This window comes from Elephantulus edwardii, unplaced genomic scaffold (assembly GCF_000299155.1).
Source record: "Elephantulus edwardii isolate Elephantulus edwardi_28Jun2011 unplaced genomic scaffold, EleEdw1.0 scaffold00012, whole genome shotgun sequence".
NCBI lineage: Eukaryota > Metazoa > Chordata > Mammalia > Macroscelidea > Macroscelididae > Elephantulus > Elephantulus edwardii.
Window position 1 is genome coordinate 14,300,907 of NW_006399762.1, and position 7,522 is coordinate 14,308,428.

Consider the following 7,522-nt stretch of genomic DNA (forward strand, 5'->3'; position numbering starts at 1 on the left):
ATATTGTTGCAGAAGCCTTATTGAGGGTCACTTAGGAGTCAGAATTGACAGAGGGTTTCTATGAATTGGACAACAGCTAGTTTCGGGTTTATTCAAGGAACAGAGGCAGGGCGCATCACGAGGCCATCCTGTGATGAGCTAACCAAATCTCTTCCATGCTTCCTCACACTCCTTGCGTACTCAATGGCTGATAACTGATGTGGTCAAACTCACGTGGAAGTCATGTGGCAGTCCTGGATGCAGAGGTGTGGCCCAGGGCCAGGGCAGGGTATATGCCTCTTCATAGAGCAGGCCAAATGTGACAATCCTCCACACCCACCACCATCCTTGAGTCAGAAAAGAGTGTAGGTGACCCAGGGCCTGGCCAGGCCACAGACCCTGCCCGATTGCCAGCCCCAGGAGTGAACATGGCAGTGTAGCTGAGAGGTGGCACCATGCAGGTCACCCTGAAGACCCTTCAGCAGCAGACCTTCAAGATCAACACTGACCCTGAAGAGATAGTGAAAGCACGGAAGGAGAGCATTGAATCTGAAAAATGAAAGATGCTTTCCCAGTAACAGGCCAAATGTTAATTTACACAGGCAAAATCTTCAGTGATGATACTGCTCTCAAAGAAGATACAATGGATGAGAAAAATGTGGTGGTTATGGTTACAAAACACAAAGCAATGATAACACCAGCAGCAGTTACAACTCAGCAGTCAAATTCTGCTATCATTTACTAGAGTTAGTTCCTCTATAACAAGTGTGATATAATCCCACACCTCTACCCCTGCTTTGGCTACCACTTCTATACTTACTACATCTGTCACTCTGACATTAACAACATCTTTTGACTCTGCACTTACTAGTGCAAATAAGCAAGGAACACCTGCAGAAAAGCCAACAGAAACACCTAGTACCACTAATCCAACATCAACTGATAGTCCATCAGGAGTTCTTTCTAGGTCAAACTTTTTTGAAGATGCAACATGTACTCTTGTGACATGTCAATCCTATGAGACTATGGTAATTGAGATCATGTCAATGAGCTATGAACTTGAGCAAGTAATTACAGCCTAAGAGCCAATAACTGACAGAGTGGAGTATCTTTTAATGGGAATCCCTGGAGATAAAGCCAAGCTGTTGTTGATCCCCCTCAAGCATCTAGTATGGGAGTACCTCCATCTTCAGCAGTGGCTACAGCTGCAGCAACTGCAACAGTCACAACAAGTTATTCTGGAGGACAACCATTGAATTTTTATGCAATCAGCCTCAGTTTCAAAAGATGAGACAAATCATTCAACAGAATCCCTCCCTGCTTCCAGCATTGCTACAACAGATAGGACGAGAAAATCCTCAGTTACTATAGCAAATTGGCCAACACCAGGAGCGTTTTATTCAGACATTAAATGAAACACTTCAGGAGATGAAATGTCAGCGGTGGGATGGCAGAAGCTGGTAGTGATCATATGAACTACATTTAAGTAACATCTCAGGAAAAAGAAGCTATAAAAAGCTTAAATGCATTAGGATTTCCTGAGGGACTTGTGATACAGGCATAGTATGCTTGTGAGAAGAATAAAAATTTGGCTGCACATTTTTTTCTAAGGCAGAACTTGATGAAAATTGAAAGGGACTTTTTTTATCTTACACTTCACACCAGTGCATTACACTAACTTTGTTCACTGGATTGTCTATGATTATTTTGGCTCATATCCACAATACTTGGTATAAGGTAGTAGATGGCTGGGGGTGGGGAAGGAAGGATATAGGATATAAAGCAGGGATAAATACAGTGCATGTCTGCTTAAATTAACAGATGCCACAAATCCACAGTCTGTAAAATATCGTACAACCAAAAATTATTTTTTTCAGGTCTACAAAACAGTAGATAATTTTTCCTAAGTTTCACTCCTTTCACCGTACTAGATCCAGAAATTTAGTGTAATGCTCTGCTTTATGTTTCTTTGATTAACATAGGTTTTGGAAAGAATTTTTGATAACTAGAATCTAGTTAATTTCATGGTAATCCTGGATAATGGCTTTATGAAACGGAAAAGTAATTGGAGCAACGTAAAAACACAAAAGTCAAATTATTGATGGTTATTGTTGCTGCTTCAAATATGTATAAAGTTAATGAGTAAAAGAATCCCATTTTGTCCAATTAAATATTTGGAAGGATGGTGGGGTGGGGAGGAGAGAAAGGGAAACTTTTCTTGAAAATAATTACTGTTATTTTAAAATCTCTTGCTCATTGAATGTGAAAACCTTCTAGCCTAATATGAAAAGCTGTTCAAGTATGTTGTTGTTGTTATGTGCCGTCGAGTTGCTTGTGACTCATAGTGACCCTATGTACAACAGCCCTAAACTCTGCAATCTCATTGTCTCTGACACACTCATCCAGATTACCCCAGTCACAGAATCAATCCATCTCCTAGAGGGCCTTTCCCTCCTGTGCCTGCCCTCCACCTTCCCAAGCATGATGTCCTCCAAGGACTGCTTATCTCCTTAGAACATGACCAAAGTATGTCAGATGAAGCCTCAGAATCCTTGCCTCCAAGGAGCAGCCCGGTTTAACACTCTCAAGGATAAATCTGTTTGTTTTCTTAGCAGTACATGGTACCCTCAATATTCTTCTCCAACACCAAAGCTCAATTCTCCTTCCGTCCTCCTTAGTCATTGTCCAACTCTCTGATGCGACCAGTGATTGCAAAGACCATGGCTTGTATCAGACGTACCTTAGTCTCCAGAGAAACACTGTTGCTCTTGAGTACTTTAGAGAGGTCCCTAACAGCAGACTTTCCCATCGCAATACATCTTTCAATTTCCTGGCTGCTGGTGCCAGGAGTGTTGATTGTGGAGGCTAGCAGACTAAAGCTGTGAACAATCTCAACCACCCTTCCTGGTGCTGCCAATTGTTGTAGTGGTGAGAATCTTTGTCTTCTTGACATTGAGCCTCAATCCATATTGGAGGCTGCAGTCCTTTACCCTCTGCAGCAAGCTCTTCAGATCCTCCTCAGTTTCAGCAAGCAGGCTGAGTCATTTTTGTGTTTACATATATTGTTTGTTTGGGGGGGATTGATAGGTATCTGATTACTGTTTATTGTTACATTGCAGTAAAAGTTTTAAAACAATCATTGGGTGTTTGCTTTTGATGTTTCACTTTGTGAAATGAGCACTTTTGGTGTCAATGGAGAAAGGCAGTGTTTATTCTCCCTCTCTTACTCTGCCCTCAGTAGAAAAAGTTTTCATCAAAAGTCTGTGAATCCCAACTGTGGCCTTTCTTAAATCCACTCAATGCTAATTCCTTTGTTTTTCTTTTATTTCTTTTTTAAAATTGATGCAAATGTATCAAAACTTTGTTTTTAGTATTTGTAAATGTTTTCCTTTATTAGTTAAGGGTGTGCAGCTATGAAAGTCTGTATTATATATTGCTCTCAAAAGAAGATGGATGAAACTCTTTATAGCATCTTTTATTTCATTAGAAAGACTGGTTTCTTTAAGAAGGGTTGGGAGATGCTCCTGGAAATGTACTTTGGAAAATATACAATCAAGCTTTCTTATGGCATATTAAAAGGAAAATCTTAATAGAAAAAATAAGTAGTTGCAGAAAGAAAATATTTTATTTTAAACTTCTGTCAACTTTTTAATAACACAGTTATGCACAGTGATGATTTTAAAAAAGCAAAAGAATTGAATAATATCAGGAATAATTATATTTTACATAATGCAGTTTATTATGAATAAACTACTAGTTTTATTATAATATCTGTAGTACTCTGTATAAAAACTATTATTTTTTCCCCCCTCTGGTGACCTAGATGCACTGCAATCCTGAAGGCACTGGGTTCCAGGCCACCAACTACTCTGCAAGAGAAGGATGGGCAATCTCCTCCAGTGCAATTAACTGCCTCTGAAAACCCACGAGAGGGTCAGCTATGGGTTGGTTCTGACTCGATGGTAAACAACAGCAATATATAAGAAGTGAGTTACAACCATCTAGTTCATAAAATATAGGTGGAATTAGGAGTAATCCAAAGCAGACATATATTTCCAAGTAGCATCTAAAAAAATTTCTTCTTGAAATTTAACTATGATATCTAGCATATTTAAGTCTGTTAATATAATAAAGTTTAAGCATTCTGGCTTATCTTAACAGTTACTTAGACTTTTCTCAAACTTTTATAGTTTAATTAAAAGTAAGCATACAGTTTCTACCTATTTTACATTATCCTTTTTTAAATTTTTTGTTTACATTATCCCTTTTGAGAATCTTTTTTTTTTCACAAAAAAGAGCATTTCCATGTATCTACACTATTTGTAATTTCTTTCTAATTTGAGGGAGAGCTTTCAAGTCACAGTGGATTTATTAAATTGTTCACATACATTTTGATTTCTAAAATTAATTACAATTAATTAATATAATTATTCACAATATTTTATCAAACATTTACTACTTATCTATTCATAATTTTTTTCTTTCCTTCCCTTCTTATCTCTTTCTTAAACTGAGGTGAAATAAGTTTATTTTTTAATTCACCTATTGTTTTCTCATTTTGTATTCTGAAAAAACACAGATAAAGTCACATCTTGTTTTAATCAAGCCCTTATATTTACCATTAAACATCGTCAGCAAAATTACACTCAGTCTAGTAAACCATTGTTTCATAAATATCTTTGGCTTACTATCGGCCAAGTACAGTGCTTGGCTGGAGATATGGCATTACGTTAAGCAGAAAATTATTTTCCCCCTATAAAATATGCAGTCTTCATGGAGAATGGGGTGGGGTGGGGTGGGGGGCAACTAACCAACAAACAAACTCCAAAGTCTTGCGACTAATTCAGATACAAAAATATAAATTCAAAATCATATATTTTGCCATGAAAATAACTAAACAGGATAACAGGATATCCCTGATAAGAGACAATGTTATATAGTATGTATGATCATCAAATCCAACTTTCAGAAGGCAAAATTTGAACTGAGATGGTTGCTGCTTTTCTTATTAGGGGCCTTTGACTGACTGTGAGTCACAGTGGCATTACGCACAACAGAACAAAGCCCTGCTCAATGCTGTGTCAATTCATCTAGGAAAGACTTTTTTTATAACAAAGCCATTATGTCAAGTTGTTAGAAAAATATTCCAGGCAAATCTAGTGAAAGTGTATGCTGTTTTTATGTGCCATTCTGTTGGAACTGACTCATACCTGGCCCTCCCGCCAGAGGATTTTCAGAGGTTATGGATGACAGTGGAGGTGATGGCCCGTTTTTATCATGTGGAGCAGCTGGCCTATTTAAACCAGAGGTATTTGGTTGGGAGCACTACGAAATACTTGGCCACCAAAGCTCCTTGGTGAAAGCATCTACAGAAAGATAATGCCCAAAATAACTGTGGTGGGTTTTTGTTTTTTGGTGTTTTTTTTTTTCTTTTGCAGGACTCCTAACTTTCTTTTCTTGAAAATATTGTCGAATTTTTAATACAAAGTGTAAATCCTGGAGACACATATATTTTATAATAACTTTGAATAGAGTACAGTGTAACTATTATTGCCCATAATTTATTATGATTCAAATAATGCCACCTAATTTTGCATTAGCTTTTCCAGGAAATCATGTTATTGATTCATATGAATGAAGCACTTTTCAGAATGGTTTTTAATTTTAATGGTTTTTACACTTTTCCCAAAAATAAATAACTAGTTTTAAAAGAATAGTCATTTGCTCCTGGCCATTTAGGAATATAAAAATATAGAAGAGGGACTTTTGACACAAAGTACAGAAACACTTCTGATTAACCTAAAGAATTTCAAATCAGTTGCTTAGACAAATATTTTCCTTTTCCCTCTGCAACTTCTTGATGTTAGGTGACCTATAGTGATTCTATGAACAACTGATCTGAGTTCTGTCCAATCCTGAGCCATCCTCACACTTCCCTACACATTAAAGCCAAATGTGGCAGTGACAGTATCAGTCCACCTGGTTGAGGATCTTCCTCCCCTTCGTTGACATTCCACCTTCCTGACTATTATGTTCCTCTCCAAGAAATAGCTCATCCTAGGAACATACTTGAAGTATGTGAGGCAAAGCCTCATCATCGTTGCCTCCAAAGAGCACTTTGAGTGCATCATCTCAATGACATATTTTATTCTTTTGGCAGTTCATGTTCAGTACTCCTCTCCAACACCACATCTCAAAGGTATCAATTCTTTAATCATTCTTATTTATTGTCCAGCTATCAGATGCATAGCAAGTGATCAGAAAGACCATGACCTTAATCAGAGTATCTTAGTCCTCAAGCTGACATCATTACTCCTCAATAATTTGGAGAAGTCCTTAATTGAACACTTTCCCAATGCAATACATCTCCTGATTTCCTGACTGATTTTACCAAGGATGTTGTGTTAGTTATGGAACCAAATAAGATGAAGTTATTGAAAGTTTCATCTGTCTTTATAGATGGAAAAAAAGACCTATGCAACTAAGCTGTTGTCTATGTTTATCAGCAGGCTTATAACAACAAGAGTTAAAAGGACTTTCCAGTAATATGGTTTTTGATATTGTGACTTTCTGATTTTACATGTTCACTGCAGATGTCATAACTGTTCTCTTTGTAGTATTTCTGGATTTCTTTACATGTAAACAGATTACCAATATTAGATTTCATCATCACCTATTATACAATTTTCACCACTTTATAAAAATAAAGGAGAAATATTAGCTCTTCAAAAACATTTATATGACTATAGATATAACTAGTTTCCGACATGATTACCAGACCTCTCTTACTCCACCCGTTTGCGAGCCATAGGATAACTGTTTCAAACCTTCAGAGATCTAAATTTCCCTTTAACACTGAATTTCCTTTTTCTTCAGCACTTCCTATGCCTCTGGGGATTCTTGTGAATAATTTCCTCTGAATAATCTACACTGAAATTGTACATTAAAACTGACATCAATTAACACTTATCTTGAGATATTTTAATCAAAAGTGATTACCTATCAATATCTTCACTACTAGTGAGAATTAGGACTCAGTTCTTATCCTCAATTTTCGCACTCAACTTTTATTTTTGGAATTGAACATTTATTCAACAATATAAATTGTCTCACTTCAAGATGAATGATTCTAGTGAGAGTTTTATTTAGGCATACAGGAATGAAATATAATTTAATAACTGAATATTTTAGTAAAAGGTGGTATTGTTGTTATTGTTATGTGCCAACTAATAGGGATCAATAAAAAAACAGATCTGAGTCGTATACTAATATGTGTAATCCTTATTGTCTCTAATATGCTCAATCCCCTTGTGACAGTCATTGTATTAAACTCTATTTTTTAAAAAAATTATTTATGAAACTGGAGATTGCCTTTTCCATTTCATTGAAGAATAGAATTTGTATTTGTATTGGGATTGCATTAAACATGTAAATTGCCTTTGGTAGTTTTGCCATTTTCACAATATTGAGTCTTCCTATCCATGAGCAAGGGATATTCTTCCACTTCTCCAGGTCTCTTTTTTCTTGTAGTAATGTTTTGTAA

At 36.5% G+C, this 7,522-nt stretch overlaps 1 pseudogene; it reads left to right on the forward strand.

Annotated features, from left to right (window-relative positions):
- Positions 1-434: 434 nt before the first annotated feature.
- LOC102875174 lies at positions 435-1,657 on the forward strand (annotated as a pseudogene).
- The last annotated feature ends 5,865 nt before the right edge of the window (positions 1,658-7,522 follow it).